We start from the raw sequence: 16779 nt of genomic DNA, 5'->3' as shown, positions 1-16779 counted from the left end.
GTATCTTCAGAAAGTACATTGGTTTTAGAGCCAGAGGGGTTGGGTTCAAACCCTACGTCCACACATCTGTGTGACCTCCCTAGGCCTCAGTTTCCTCATCTGTAAAAAGAAAGGGAACTGGGGCGGCTAGGTGGCACAGTGGTTAGAGCACCGGTCCTGTATTCAGGAGGACCTGAGTTCAGGTCCGGCCTCAGACACTTGACACTTACTAGCTGTGTGACCCTGGGCAAGTCACTTAACCCCAATTACCTCAACAAAAAGAAAAACAAAACAAAACCAAAAAAAAAAGTTATTAAAACATCAGACCTCTTTCATGACTTTTGGCCCACCCTTTAGAATTTGGTAGGATTGTGAGATCAGCCAAGAATAGAGGGAAAAAGGAGACTGAAGAACATAGTATGGCTAATCACAGATCTCTGATCTAGAAATCCTGACCCCTGGGAGAGAACTCTCCCTTCTTTCTCCCAAAGCCTCCCTCAGGGCAGTCATGGGCTCGGGTCGTGTTAGAGCCAGCTCGGATGGACTCTACTGGCATGTTAAGTTTTCAGTGTGAGCCTTATTTACACCCTGGCAAACAGCAAATGCTACAAATCCGGACTTGATTTATTGCTTTGCTGATTCTCTGACTTTTGAAAGTCCTGGAGAAAATGGTAATGATGAAGATTCAAGTCATTTTGGAAAGCTGCTTGTTAATCATTTACCAGGACAGTCCAGCTCCCTTCCAGCAGAACATGCCAGGGGGAAGGAGCTGAGTACTGGGGCCCATTAGCCAGTCATGAATTTGACAGAACTTCTCCCACCTGGCCTGTATGGCCCTTTTGGGAAAGAGGAAATGAAAGGTGGCCAGGGGACTTCCTGTGTCCCTGGCCCCAAGTAGAATGGGTCTGGCATTTCTTTTATTTTATTTTTTTTTTGCTGGGCAATGGGGGCCAAGTGACTTGCCCAGGGTCACACAGCCAGTAAGTGTCAAGTGTCTGAGGCCGGACCTGAACTCAGGTACTCCTGAATCCAAGACCGGTGCCCTATCCACTGCGCCACCTAGCTGCCCCTGGGTCTGGCATTTCTAACCATGGCCTGTGTACCCTTTGTCTGGGGGCAGGGGTGGGAGGGAAAGGTTACGTGCCTGCCACTTGGCATGGACTGTTCCATCTTAGAGTGTGTCAATCAGTCACTCAACAAACATTTATATTTTTTGAAAGAAAGAACGATCTTTACTATTTATGTATTTGTTGTTCTGGCTAAGTTTTTCAGAATATACTTAGGATAAAACCCCAAAACTCTTCCATGTTTCTCAATATATAACACGTGTGTACATACATACATACAAATTTAAAGACGCAATCTTCAGTCGATGCCTTAAAACTGGAACAATCAAATTAAAATTCAGTCATCTTATTTTCCATTGAAAAAAAATCAGAAAAAAAGGAAAAAAAGAAAAGAAAGTCATACAGACACCTACGTCTTTTCTTCTCTCCAAAGTGTTTTGACATATATTATACACCTAGTATGTGCTAGGCACTGTGCTAATTGCTGGTCAGCTCAAAGGGACCATAGCATGCAGAATGGCAAAATGTGAAGGTTCTTAAAATATAGAATGGCTGATTTTGTGTGATGATCAGGTGTAATGGACTTAGTTCTTCTTAGCAATACAATGATCCAAGACAATGCCAAAGGACTCATGATGGAAAATGCTCTCCACATCCAGAGAAAGAACGAATGCAGATCCAGACACACTATTTTCACTTTTTTTGTGGGGCAATGAGGGTTAAGTGACTTGTCCAGGGTTACACAGCTAGTAAGGGTCAAGTGTCTGAGGCTACATTTGAACTCAGGTCCTCCTGAATCCAAGGCTAGTGCTTTATCCAATTCGCCACCCACCTGCTCCCACTATTTTCACTTTTTAAAAATTTTTTGTTCTTTTGTGGTTTTTTGTGGTTTTCCCCTTTTGTTCTGTTTCTTCTTTCACAACATGATTAATGTGGAAATATGCTTAACATGATTGCACATGTCTAACCTATATGAGATTGCTTGTTGTCTTGGGAGGGGGGAGGGAGGGAGAAAAAATTTGGAACTCAAAATCTTATAAAAATGAATGTTGAAAAAAAATATCTCTACATGTAATGGGAAAAATAAAATACTATTTACAAAAAATAAACTAAATTATAAAAATTTAAAATGCCTGGCATAAGTGGGATCTTGTAAACCAGGGGTTCTTAACTTGGGGGTGGAGGGGAGTCATGGCTCTTTTCCTTACTCTCTGTGTCACCTATTGAAGGCTCATGGTCTACTTGGGCAATCTGATGAAACCTACGGACCTCTTCTCAGATTAATGTTTCTAAATGAATACCTGGGATTATATAAATGAAACCAATTATATTGAAATTAAGATATATTTTTCCTTCCAAAATTTTGGACCCCTGAAATTTATCAATGAGCTTCTTGGGGATCCATGAACCCCAGGTTAATATCCCCAATTATAATCCAACTTTATGAAAGGAAAACTACTTGTCCAAGGTCACACAACAAGTTAGTAGTAAGAATGGGACTATAGAACCCAGATCTCTTGATTTAATACTGAGATACCCTCCATACCTCTGTAAGCTTCTCTTTAGAACAAGGCCCATTGGTCCTTAGTTATAAATGAAGCTGTCTTGGATCTCACAGCACAGAGTCTTTTAGACTAAGGCTGAGTTTGGAGGGAGGAAGGTATAAATAGATGCTAATTGGTGCTTTGGTTAATTGCCCCTCTCTTTGTTTCTTCCTCAGTCCCTGGGCTTGTACTCCAGTGAACTCCTCTTCCCTCATTCCAAACCCCTCTCCAACTGCTGCTCAGGGAAATCTCCTCATCTTGGAGCTGCCCAGTGTCCCCTGTGGTGATGACCCATTGGGGCTCCTCTTCCTTGAGCAAAACCCTGTGCGAGGAACCTTCCCTTCTCAACAGCTATATCCTTTCTACCTTCTCCCTGTTCATGGGATAAAAGTACAATGCAGACCCCTCTCCCCCGGCAGAACATATAACTGTAGTACATCAGAGCTAGAAATCTTCAAGAAAATATCACCGACCTCCTCATTACATTGCACCCGTCCCCAGAAAGCTCTTTAATCATGATGTGGGTGGTGTTCATTTCTGGTACCTGGACAGTGGGGAAGGAGCTAGGAAGTGTTTGGGGGTCAGTTATTCCTTTCAAACTCAACAGCATCTGCTAATTCTGGCTCTGGGCAGGGTTGGTGGCATCTATTCAACAGGTATTCATTAATCATCTATTTGTGCAAGACTTTGAATGCTGGGTGCTGGGGATAATGAGAGAAAAAAGAAAGAAAACAATCCTATTCCTCAATCAGTTTAATAACCTGGACAAGATTACAAATAATTAAAGGATCCCAGTTTAAATCCAGACATTTTCACTTATTCTCTGTGTGACCTTGGGCAAGTCACTATAAAATGAGGGTGTTCCGCTGAGCCTCTCTTTAGGACTTGGTGAATTTGAGCCCCAGGCCTTTATCTTTTCTATCTGCTGTCCCAGCTATTGCTAACAAATTACTTCAGTTGTGGCAGCCTTGAGCTCAGCTTTGGGAGCTAGACCTAGAATTGAAAACCACTGCGGAGCATCATTTTTTCCCCATCATCTTGCACCAGTTCTCCCATGTCTCTTGGCCATAGGCCTGATCCTTGGTCTGGCTGGACCCCAGCACACAGATGGTTTTACCAGTTTCTCCAAAAAGGGAGAAACCAGCTGGCCCTGATTCACTTCAGTACAATTCAGTCCAATCCAGTGGCAAATTCTCAAACATTTATTAAAAATCTGCTGTGCGCCAAGCCCCAAGCTAAGTGCTGAGAGGGAAAATACAAAGTTTAAGAAAATCCCTGCTGGGGGCAGCTAGGTGGCACAGTGGATACAGCACCAGCCCTAGAGTCAGGAGGACCTGAGTTCAAATCTAGCCTCGGACACTTAATACTTACTACCTGTGTTGACCCTGGGCAAGTCACTTAACCCCAATTGCCTCACCCCCCAAAAGAAAGAAAGAAAGGAAGGAAGGAAGGAAGGAAGGAAGGAAGGAAGGAAGGAAGGAAGGAAGAAAGAAAGAAAGAAAGAAAGAAAGAAAGAAAGAAAGAAAGAAAGAAAGAAAGAAAGAAAGAAAGAGAAAGAAAGAAAGAAAGAACCTGCCTTCCTGGAGCTCATGGTAGGGGAGATAAGACACAAATACAGAACTGGAAGAGACTATTTCAAGAAGTACAATTGAAGGAGGCACTGGAGTGTGGTAGCTAGGTAGAGAATCATCCTCTGATTCAAGAAGACCTGGGTTCAAGTCTAACCTCTGACACATCCTGGCTGGGTGACCCTGGAACAGTCACAGTCCCTCAGTAGAGAAGGCACTGATAAGCTTCTATAAAGAGATAGCTTTAACTTCTAGGAGCTTCCTATTGGTCAGTTGAAAACAAATTAGTTCATTAGCAAGGTGGAAGACAAAGTGTCCTGTGAGGAGCAGGTTGTTATTGAGACAAGAGATGCCGGAAGGCTTCTTGAAAGAGGTAGCCTTTGAATTGGGCTCTCAAGAATAAGTAGGGGGGGCAGCTAGGTGACGCAGTGGATAAAGCACCGGCCCTGGAGTCAGGAGGACCTGAGTTCAAATCTGGCCTCAGACACATGACACTTACTAGCTGTGTGACTCTGGGCAAGTCACTTAACCCCAATTGCCTCACTAAAAAAAAAAAAAAGACTAAGTAGGGACCTAATGGTTGAAGAAAAGAAAGAGGGCATTCCAGGTATAGGGTATGGTGTGGTTAAAGGCAAGGAGACAGGAGATGAAGGGAATACATAAGGGACAGAGTAGTTCTGTTTGGCTGTTGCATAGGTATGAGGTAGTGACAAGAGATGAGGGTGGAAAAGTAAGGTAACATTATATATTGGGAGGCCCTGAATGCCAGGATAAAAAGTTTGAATACTTAATAGGCAATAAGGAGGTTTTGAAGGTCTTTGAGCAAGGAGGAATGACTAGATTTACACAGGAGGGTTTGTCTAACATCATGTGAAGAAAGTTTTGGTGGGAGTAAGAGCGTAGAACTGTAACAACATGTTAGGAAGCCCCAAACCCAGAACTACTTTCCCAAAAGGGCCATTTCCAGAAACCCAGAACACTGGTTTTCTTCACGGCTTTTCTTTTCTTTCTTTCTTTCTTTCTTTCTTTCTTTCTTTCTTTCTTTCTTTCTTTCTTTCTTTCTTTCTTTCTTTCTTTCTTTTTTTTTGAGGCAATTGGGGTTAAGTGACTTGCCCAGGGTTACACAGCTAGTAAGTGTCAAGTGCCTGAGACTGGATTTGAACTCAGGTCTTCCTGAATCCAGGGCTGGTACTCTATCCACTGTGCCACCTAGCTGCCCCTTTATGGCTTTTCTTCCCAAATTGCTTCTGTGGGAAGGGTCCTAGAGCCTTTGAAAGGGGAGGCTTGGGTTTTATTCCTACTTTCTAACAATTCACCCTTAGCAAGTCACTTGCCCTTTCTGCCCCTCTTCTATAAAATGGGGCAATTTGAACCCTTTATCTCTGATCATATTGCAAAGGTCATGGGAGTTAACAGTTAAGCGATGCTTTGCAAATATTATGGTCCTGCCCTGTGGTTCCAGGTCTTTCTAATGAAATTTAAGATTTGGAGTTAGGGGATCTGGGTCTGCTACTAACCATCTGTGACCTGGGGCAGTTCACCTCTGTGGGTCACAGTTTCCACATCAGTAAAATGAAGGTGTTGTTCTCAGTGGCTTCCAGCCCTCAGCCCATGATCCTTATCTAGATCTTTCTTTTTCCCAGTGACTCTTTGGCCTGGAGTCCGGGCCTCTGCTCTGCCCTGGGATTGTGGACTTACAGGATAAAGTCCAACCTCCCTGATCTAGTCTGGTAGCATATTACAAGACCAACCTGATCTCCCGGTGGTCTGAGTGATGGCACATTTGTCTCATCTAGGCTCTTTTCTTCCCTCTACCCCAACATACTGCAATGCTCCTTCTCAACCCTGAGGCTCAACTCCTATAAGGACTAGCAAAGTCCAGCAATGCGTGTGAGAAATAAAGGTTGGAGCAGATTTGTAGGATCCTAGAAATCAGAATGATAGGAACATTAGAAATGATCTAGTCCAAACCCCTTGTTTAGAAGATGAGCAAACAGGCTCAGAGAAGTGAAAGTTTTCCCATTCATCTGAGCTTTGAAGGATGAATAAGCATTGGATAAGGGTGGGGAGGAAGGGAGCAGCTAGGTGGCACAGTGGATAAAGCACCAGCCCTGGATTCAGGAGGACCTGGGTTCAAATCTGACCTCAGACATGTGATACTTACTAGCTGTGTGACCCTGGGCAAGTCACTTAACCCTCATTGCCCTGTAAAAAAAAAGAAAAAGAGAAAAAAAGAGTGGGGAGGAGGAGGAGGAGGAGGAGGGAAGGCATGGCAGAATGAAACTGGGACAGGCAATCCTCCTGGTCCCCTGTTGTAAAGGAGAAAGTTAAGGCTTTTCTCCATAAAGAATAGTTCGTGAAGGCCTCCAAATTTTACATAGGAATTTAAACACCCTTTTGTCAGTCTACCCTTTAAAGAAGATTTAAGTGCTTGGCTTTCTTTGAAGAAGGCATAAATATTAGTAAGTGGATCACAACTTTGTCACTCACCATTATGCAGAAGTAGAGGGAGATATGTGTCTTTGCTGATGCCCTGTTGTCTGTCTCCTTTCTTTCTCTCTTCCTTTAACTCTCTAAGTGGGAGGAACCTCGGAAAGAATCCTCAGTCAGCCTATAGGCCACGTCAGAACTTTGTCCTGATCTCACCAATTCATTTTAACACCCATGGGGTAAGGGCCTATTGTGGCTAGAACCATGGGTATATAGGAACGGAGGATAAAAAAAAAAAATAAAATGGATAGATGCAAACCCTCTTCTCAAGGACATTACATCTCCTCCAGAACAACCACATTTACTTGGGTCCATCAATTTCATGTGGCCAAGGAAAGCTCCAAGTCCCCTAGGGAAAATCTGAAAAGGGGCAGACGGAGGGCTTAGAGAAGCCTCATAAAAGAGGTTGCTGCAGAGCTGAGCCGAGCCTTCCAGGAAGAGAAGTACTTTCTGATAGGAAGGAGAGGAGAATCTCCGCTGAAGTGACTGGGAATGTGGTCCCAGAAGGCAGAACCAGAACAAAGGAATAAGGAGTGAAAAGGGCACTATCTGGGGTCAGAATACCTCTGTTCAAATCTTATCTCTGATGATTCCTATCTATGTGATCTTGGGCAAGTCAATTAACCACCTAGACCTCAGCTTTCTCATCTGTAAAAGGGGGTAGGGTTCTACTAGATGGCCTCTTAGGTTCCTTCTAGTTCTAGATCTTTGGCACTGAGTTTTAGATACATTTAGACTTGATATAAAGGGAAGATTGCCAATATTTCAGTGTGGAATGGGCGGCCATGGGAAGTGTGGGTTCCCTTTCCCTGGATGAGTATTTGTCAAACATTCTTTTGGGGAATGTGGGGTTGGGCTGGTTGACCCCAAGGTCCCTTCTACCTCTGAAAGTGATTTCATAAATGAACAAAGAGAGGGGAGAGAATGACCCCGGGAGGAGAGAGTGGGATGAAATCTGGGAATGACTACTAGTCTAGCTTGGCTGGAATGCATGCAGAGTGACTCCTAACCCCAGGCCAGGCCTTCTGCAGATTCCATTGGTCCTTCCTATTCCTGGTACGCAGCCCTCCCCTATGGGTTAGGCTGTCCCTTCCTGCTGTAGCATCTTGTCCACAAGCCATCTCCTACAGAAGTCCCCTTTCCTCCTGGACCAGCTCCATCATGGTCTTAACTGTTTCCCAAGTGTGTCACAGGTTTGAGAATGCCTGGAACAGGCTAGACTGACCCCCTAAACAATCTCCACTTACCTGTAAGACCTTTCTCATACCCCCCCCCACCCAAGTTTTGTCTGAATAATATCACAATCAGCTCTGCACTTTGGTTCATCACCACTTTATTTACTAAGCGCATCAAAATAATGAAGAAAATCATAGGTTCAGAGATTTAGAGTTGGAAAGGGATCTTAAAGGCCTTCGAATCCAACCCCCTTATTTTACAGATGGGAAACTGGGGCTGAAATTTGCCCAGGGTCACACAGCTCTAAGCTTCTGAGGTAGAATTTGAACTCGGGTCTTCCCGACTCCAGTGCTAGCTCTCTATCCCCTAGGCCACCTGACTACCAGAGATCATAAGAGTCCTAGAATCTCCAAACAGAAGAGGGCCTTTAGAGCAAATGACTTCCTAATCACATATGACAATGACTGCCATTCCAGGAGTTGGCAGTGAGATTTTGGTGGAAAGGACGCTGCCCTACTAGGCAGGAGATCCAGGGTCCTACTGGTTTGCTGGATGACCTTGAACATGTCATTACATGTCCTGGGCATAGTTTCTTACCCTGTCAAATGAGGGAATTAAGTGATCTCCAAGGGCTGTTCAAGCTCCAACATTTTGTGATCTCTCTTCCTTTCCAGCCCCAACATTCTATGTTCTAATTTCCCTTCAAGTCTGACATTCTATGTTCTTTTTCTTTCTTTCTTTCTTTCTTTCTTTCTTTCTTTCTTTCTTTCTTTCTTTCTTTCTTTCTTTCTTTCTTTCTTTCTTTCTTTCTTTCTTTCTTTCTTTCTTTCTTTCTCCCTCCCTCCCTCCCTCCCTCCCTTCTTTCCTTGCTTTCTTGCTTTTTTTTTTGGGCGGAACAATGAGGGTTAAGTGACTTGCCCAGGGTCACACAACTAGTAAGTGTCAAGTGTCTGAGGTCGGACTTGAAGTCAGGTCCTCCTGAATCCAGGGCCGGTGCTTTATCCACTGCACCACCTAGCTGTCCCCAACATCCTATGTTCTAAGCCCTTTCCAGCTTGGACATCTTATCCTCTGAGGTCCCTTCCTGCTCTGACATTCTATGTCCTAAGCTCCCTCCCACCTATGACCTTGTCTGTGCTCAGATTCCATCTAGCTTTGTAAAAGACTTTTCTTCTGGGCGCTCCTTGGCCTTGGAGAAAAGATGGTTCCCTCTGCCCTCTTGAAACAAATCAATGGTTGCTAAGTGTTTCCCAATGTTTCTGGGTTCACAGAAGCCCTAGTTTAACCCCCTTGCTCGCTGAATGTTTCCTCAGTGAGTAAGCCTTCCCAGTTGGAGTCTGTGCTCGCCGGCTTCCTCTCTTTCATGAAGGCTCACATTTCACCCTGTTCTCGTGTGCATCCTAGTCTGTGGTCTTCCTTTGGGGACCATTTGTTTCTTTCTGCTGCCCTGTCACCCAGTAAATTATATACTAACTGTATTTTAGGCCTGATGTTTCAGTTAAATATCAAGGAAGAAAGACCAGCTGTGTTATTTAAGAGGCACATCATGATGCCCACCTCTGCAAGGGTGGGGTCCCTTGGGGTAAGAGGCTCTTGCATAGGGTTATGATTATAGCCTCAGAGCCAGAAAGACCTTAGAGGTCTCCTATTCCAATCCCTTCATTGCATTGCAGATCCACAAACCAGATGGGGGAGTGTTTTGCCCAAGGCCACATAGGTTGTGGGGAACCAAAAAATGGGATTCAGACCCTCATACTTTGATTTCAAGCCTTGGGCTTATTGCACTCCACTATAATACCTGTGATTAGTCCTGGCTGCATTTAGATGATGGTGTTGTATTTTTTTATTTTTGCTGGGCAGGACATTCATCTATCTCTGCGGTTTCTGGGAGTTCATCTGCGATGTGTTAATTCTCCATCTTCCACCAAACCTCATTACTGTACTTTAGAAACATGCAGAGAATATGAGAATGGGAAGAGTCCATGTGGCACACAGTTCCATCTGACACAAAACCAAACCTCTTTTTGTCTCCCTGACAAATGGTCTTCCAGCCCAATCCTCTGCTGGACAGTTGTGCTTATTAGAAAGTTCTCCCTTCTCTTGAGGAGAAAGTTGCCTCCCTGTGAACGTCTATGCAAAGTGACTGGTTCTGTCCCCTAGAGAAACATTCAACAAGTTGGCTTCTTCCATAGGACAGCTATTAGATGGCAGTTATCACCCTTGCCCCGAGTCTCTTCTCAGTCAATCACCTAGCATTTATTAAGCGCCTATTATATGCTAGGAATTGTACTAAGCACTAGGGATGCAGAGAGTCCTTGCTTAAGGAGCTCACAAGCTAATGGGAGACACAATATGTAAAAGACTATTAACAAGCAAGCTATATACAGGATAAATTGGAGATATTCAAAAGAAGGAAGGCACTAACATTAAGGGGAATTGAGAAAGTCTCCTTGCAGAAGATGGGACTTTAGATATTTGAAGGAAGCCAGGGGCAGCAGGGTAGCACAATGGATGGAGCACTGGGCTTGAAGTCAGGAAGACTCATCTTCATGAGCTCAAATATGGCCTCAGACACTTACTAGCTGTGTGGCCCTGGGCAAGTCACTTAACCCTTTGTGCCTCAGTTTCCTCATCCGTCAAATGAGATGGAGAAGGAAATGGCAAACCACTCCAGAATCTTTGCCCGAGAAACCCCCAGATGGGGTCCCAAAGAGTTAGACATGCCTGAAATGACTGAATGACAACAAGGAAGCCAGGAGGTGTCTTTGAGGAAGGAGTGTTTCAAGCATGAGAAATAGCTAGTGAAAAGCTCTTAAGTGAGGAGACAGACCCAGAAGCTAGTGTCACTGAATCAAAGAATACATGGGGGAAGGGGAATAAAAAGAGAGAAAAGGGACAGATTATGAATGACTTTATACCCACAGACAGAGGGTTTTCTATTTTATCCTGAGGCAATAAGGAGTCACTGGAGCTGATTGAATATAGAAGTGACATTTTTCTGACTTGTCCTTTAGGAAGATCCACTTGAGCCCTGATTGGAGGATGAACTGGAGGGGGAAGATGAGACAGGGAGATAAACCAAGGGCGATTATAAAAGTTTTCTTGCACCTAAATGGACACAGTGTCCTCAGACATTCCCCAGGTGACATGGTTTTGAGTCCCCCTCCTCCAGACACCCTCTAGTTTGTCATGAAAGCTGGTGCCCAAGGTGAACAGCAGATCTCCCTCCTTTCTCTCTAGAGAGATGGGATACCATGGATGCAATAAAATAACACAAGAGATGTCTCTAGGCAGTGAAGCCCCTTGAATGAGAGAGACAGTAGATGCTTTGAGTTCAGAAAAAAGAAAGATCGCAGTAGGTTGGGCTGCTTAGGGAAAGCTTTATAGAGGAAAAGGAAGTTGAGCCAAGCCTTGAAGAGTGGGGAGGATTGGGATGAGTAAAGACCTCCTTTATCATCCTTCAAAGTCAGATGCTCGTTTGGAATGACGAGGTTTCTCAGGACCCTTAGAAGAAACCACTGAAGAAGCCATTCAATCCTGTTCTCACCCTGGAAACTTCTCCAGAAAGCAAGGCAGCGTGTCGTTGCAACTATCTAAAGAAACACAGTTGTCCACAGTTGTGGGCCATAGCAGAGTTCAAATCCATATTTACTCATATTTTATAGGGGCGGCTCTCTACCTCTCACCCCATTGGATCATGGCTATTGAGGTAGGTGGGACCTCAAAGGCCACCTAGTGCAACCCCCTCATTTATAGACAAGGAAGTTAAGGACTTACCCAAGGTCACACAGATAGTATCAAAGACAAGTTTTTAAGCCATGTCCTTTGCCTGGATAGTCAATACCCATTACCTACTCAGACTATCGAAGGCAGTTCCTCAACCAGAACCTCATTTGTGCCTCAGAACAACAGAGGTGAGAAGGCCAAGTAGAGCTGGTCCTGTGACCCTTATCCCTTGGCTCTCAGGCCAGTGTTCTTTCTACCATAGTAGGCCTCCCTGATAGCGCAGGCCGGCCACATCGGGAGGCTTCTGAAGACCTGGGGTTTAAACCAGACTCGATATAGTGAAAAGACTCACCTACGGTGAACCCAAAAGGGATCAATCAGAACTAGTAGACCATGAGCTCAACAGCAGTCAGTAGCATGACAGCCCCCCAAACCACAAGTATTTAGACTAAATTAATAGAAGCCCAAGTACAGAATGGGGGAGGTGATAGTCCCACTATAGACTGCTCCAGTCAGACCACACACACCTGGAGTTCTGGGTCTGCTCCTGGGCTTCCCCACCTTATTTTATTTTTCCATGTATCTTTTTTCTTTTAAAGTTGTTATTGTTGCCCTTGATTTTTCACACAAGTCGTCTCACCATAATTGTAGAACCCTCCCTTGTAACAAATTATATCATGAGCCCCTTGTGGGCTGGGACTGGTCCCTGTGTGTCCCACAGCATAAGGCCAGATGCTTCATAGGCACTCATTAGCAGGGTGTGGAATGAAGGAATTGTACGTGGCACTGGATGGAATTGCTCCTTCCCTTCTTCTATTCAGGTAGAAGGGAGGGTCTCTAGGGCGTCAAGGCTGAGAAAGATGGTGGGTGGACCCTTTCCCTCTGGGTCCTGTGGTACAACCTCATTATCAGCCACACTCCAAGATCAGTGTTGTCCAGTATTCCAGGATGGAAAGTGGACCTAGCTAGCATTAAGACCTGGGTTCTCATCAAAGCTCTACCAGGTGACTCACGGTGTGTGCCCTTGGACGAGTCATAGCCCCATCCTGGTTCTGGATCTGTTTCCTCTTCTGTAAAATGAAAGCTTGGAACAAGCAGCTCACTGAGGTCGCTTCTAAGACTTCACATTCTAAAACCCTTCCAGTACTTATTGTCTATGTTCTAAAGTCCCTCCTGGCTTGAGCAGCCTACATGCAAAGACGCCCTGTCCCAGAACTGATATTCTAGCATTCCTCCCGGCTCTAGCAGTCCAGATGCACAAAGCTCTCCCAGCTCTTATATTTGAAGCCATAAGACCCTTCCCCCTTCCGGCATCCTCCCAGGTGTTCAGACCCCTCCCAGGTGTTCAGACCCCTCCCAGGTGTTCAGACTCCTCCCAGGTGTTCAGACTCCTTCCAGGTGTTCAGACCCCTCCCAGGTGTTCAGACTCCTCCCAGGTGTTCAGACCCCTCCCAGGTGTTCAGACTCCTCCCAGTTCTAACCGTCTGTGCTGGGAGGCTTCTTTCTGCCCTAACAGTCCTGGTTTCTGCATTTGGGGAAACCAAAGGTAGATCAGAAGATTTCTTTGTGATTAATGGATTTTCAATAAGATAGTATTGAGGTGCCAAGCAGCCAGGACTATTGGAGTTAGGCAGGCAGGGTTTTTCTTCCCTGGCTGAGCTGCACAAACGCTAATGTTATTTATCTTTGGTTCTTCTTTTCCTCGACTCTGGGCAGATACCATGGTACCCCTCCCCCTTCCGGGATGGCAACCTCACCTTGGCTTCCCTACAGTGAACGAGAGCCCAGATTTCAATAGACATTGGTTATATTGTAGTCTCTTGGATGGGGGCCTGGGAGCCTCTGCCCAAGTCCCTTCATGGTATTTGGGATGGTCTTCATCTCAAGAACACATTCAATAACCATCCCAGAGAGTTGTTTTGGAGAATGTTTTCAGATAGACCCAGGGCTGTTTGGTGGCATCAGTTTCTCCTGTCCTTCCACCTTTTCCCACTAACCCCGCCCCCCCCACCCCATCACCACCACCATAATCTGACTGCAAAGAAATCATTGGATCATTGGTTTGGGGGAGCTGGAAGAGACCATATAGTCCCACCCTTTCATATTACAAATGAGGAAACTGAGGCCCAGAGAGATGAAGTGGACTGCAAAATAAAGATGCAAACCCATCCCCTCTAGTAACAAAGCCAGCGCTCATCAGGCAGGGAGAAGGAGAGAGGGCCAAGGACACACCAGCTGTTTTCTGTTTTAGCCAAAGAAGCCGTGTCCCAGATAGACCCTCACTGGTTCAGATGAGCCTTTATGTTCACAAAGGAACCTCCTTCTCCCGCACAGGAGACAGTAACGTTCTGTTGTCTGGGAATTCCTGGCAGGAGACTCAGAGCTGGTCCCTGCTGTCAGAGGAGAGCCAGGGCCTCTGCAAACCCTTGCAGCTGCCACACGCTTCAGGAAGCCCAGAGAAGGCCAGGCAGCAGAGCAGCGTGGCCTGGACCCAGGGTGCTGGTGGGCAGCCAGCAGCTCTGACGTAGGAGTCTGGTGACTTCTTTGGGCCTGTGTAGAGCTCCTTAACCTGGCATTCAAGGCTCCTCAGAGCTGGAAGGAACCCATTTGGTCTTGGAATGTCAGAGGTGCTAGGACTCTCACGGAACAGCCAATCCAACTTCTTCATTTTACAGATGAAGAAACTGAGGCCCAGAGAGATTAGAATGACTAGCCCTGTATTAGCAGAGGAAGGATTCTGAATTCCCAAGCCCATACCAGTAGTCTCCCTGTAAAACCCTCTCTCAAGTTGGCCCTTCTCTTGCTTGCTCACTTTCAGACTATTCACTTGGAAAACTGAGGTGCTAGAATTGCTATTTAAATCAAGCCCCTGCTAATTAGTAGACTGAGTATTTGGAACACCATTGTGGTCCCTAGTCAGTCTTCAGTCCCTGTGTTCCCTGGTAAGGAGGACTCTTGACTCAGTCCAGGCATAATCCTTTGCCAAATTTACCCACACCACCATGCTTTTTCTTGCTTCCATGCCTTTGCCTGAGATATGCCCTTCATCTGAGACTTTCCTTTTACTTCTGCCTCATCCTTCAGTTCTAGGCCTACCTCTCCCAGAAAGCCCTTCCTGAATACCTCTGCCTACCATGATTTCTTCTTCCTTAGGAGTCTAAAAAACCTTTCTTCTCTCATTTTGGTTCTAAATACCACTTGGCCTCCAATCGTTGCCTAACCATTTCATGGAGATGAGTCTCCTTTCCCCAGTGAGATTAGACAGTCCTCAAAGGCACGGAGGGCAGAGTGTGTTGGGGTCTCCCTCAGGCACTTAGAATAAGGGAAGAAATGCTCAATAAATGCTTATTGAATGGGAATGTATGTATGTAAAAATTACAGAAATAAATGAATTAATGAATTGATTGAAAAAGCATTTGCTAAATACTTACCATATGGCAGGTGCTGTGTTAAGCGCTGGGAAGCACTTACAGCCCCTGCCTTCAAGGAGCTTACAGTCAAATAGGGGAAAGGCTACACATAAGGGGAGGTAGAAGTAAAAAACAGAGTGAGGACATGGAAAGGTACCAGCACCAGGGCTTGACTTAGAAATGTCTGGGAAGGATGTAGGGGGTGGGGTCAGTCTAGGTAGCTCCAATTCTGGGAGGAAGAGAAGACTGGAGTTCAGATGGCCTGGCTTGGACACGATCAGGAAGTGAGATGATGGTAATGGCAAACCTGGTTCTTCCCTTTTGTGTATGTCAGGGGGTGGAGGGTGGGGGATGGCACCATCTGACGGTAGAGTTATATGATTTTTCTGGATGGAGGAAAGCCTTGAATGCCAGGATGAAGAGTTTTCAGAGAAGACAAAGACCCTGAGGAAAATCATAGGATTTAAGCATATCATCCAACCCTTCATTTTCCAGTTGAGGAAACTGAGGCCCAGCAAGGGAAAGTAAGTAAATTCCCAAAGCTTGTCAGGCAGGGTTTCAAACCCTCCAGCTGTAAGTCTTGTGTTCTTTCCACTCCACCATGATGACTTTTTTTTTCATTTATTTTTTTCCATCTTAATAGTATTTTACTTCTTTCCAGTTACGTGTAAAGATAGTTTTCAACGTTTGTTTTTATAAGATTTTGAGTTCCAAATTTTTCTCTCTCCCTCCCTTCCCTCCGCTGTCCCCAAGACAGAAGATCTGATATAGGTTTTATATATCTACAATCACATTAAGCATATTTTCACATTAGTCATGTTGTGAAAGAAGAATTAGAACAAAAGGGAAAACCTCAAAAAAAAAAAGTAGAAACAATATGGTTCAATCTGCATTCAGATTCCCCAGTTCTTTTTTCTGGATGTAGAGAACATTTTCCACACCATGATGACTCTTAAAATGACAGGAGCGGAAGGAGCACATCTTCCTTCTTTGCCCTACCCTCTTCCTCTTCTTCTTCTCCTTCGTTCACCCCATGACTTCCCCTCAGAGACTCCTCTCCCCTCCCCACCCCCAGCTTTCTCCTGCTCATACACACATGCAAGTTTAAGTGAATGACTAAGAAATTAATCCACAGAGTAAAGGGGGAAATCAACAATAGTAATAATGGTTCACAAGAGAGGCTCATTGCTTTAAAGCAGGAAGCAGCATCAGAGGCCGACCCCCTCACGTTAGAGGTAGCCAAGGGGCCCACAGGTAGTAGATGAAATTCAAACCCAGAATCTCTGACCCGAAGTCCATCAAACATTCTTTTGTATACTATACCTCTCCAACTCTAAAGCACTTGACATACACACACACCCCCACTTCACTTGATCCTCACAACCCCTAGGAAATAGGCAGGACAGTGACTATTATACCCATTTTATACATAAAGAAACTGAGGCCCAGTTTGGTCAGTTGGCAGAGTCAGGTGCTGTGACTCAGAGCTTAACTCCTAGACTGCTTCTCTCCCCACCACATCCCACTGCCTCTCTCAAGAAGCTGTAACCCACAACCTCACCCTGACAGGGCTCTTGTCTCCTCTCCTTATCCTCCCCAACCCCAAGAACTCTGCATGTGTCAGTAAACATTTCCTGTCACTGGAGGGTGTTTTTTTAAATGCCTCCTCAGTCCACCCCTGCTCCCCCTTAATCTCAACCACATCCCTGCTGAGGACTGGGTTCTCTGTTCCAGCCTGGATGTTGTGTTTGTTTTAGGAGAAACACACAGACACTTGTCTCCTCAGCCTCTGTTTGAACGACTGCTTCCCCTGCCCAGA

General features: G+C 45.2%; 1 protein-coding gene across 2 annotated transcripts in view; it reads left to right on the top strand.

Annotated features, from left to right (window-relative positions):
- Positions 1-16779, top strand: part of CHST13 (carbohydrate sulfotransferase 13) — a 61537-nt gene that overhangs the window by 26750 nt on the left and 18008 nt on the right. Inside the window, exon 1 of one of the 2 annotated variants that reach the window (XM_043976234.1) lies at positions 15123-15255. The exons of the other annotated variant lie outside the window; for it this stretch is intronic. The gene's annotated coding sequence lies outside the window, so the exon portion shown is untranslated. Of the gene's footprint in view, positions 1-15122; positions 15256-16779 lie in introns of those variants that run through there. 2 annotated transcript variants of the gene reach the window in all.

Source organism: Dromiciops gliroides, chromosome 1 (assembly GCF_019393635.1).
Source record: "Dromiciops gliroides isolate mDroGli1 chromosome 1, mDroGli1.pri, whole genome shotgun sequence".
NCBI lineage: Eukaryota > Metazoa > Chordata > Mammalia > Microbiotheria > Microbiotheriidae > Dromiciops > Dromiciops gliroides.
The sequence above is the reverse complement of the archived record's forward strand: the minus strand, read 5'-3'. Positions and strand labels throughout refer to the sequence as shown.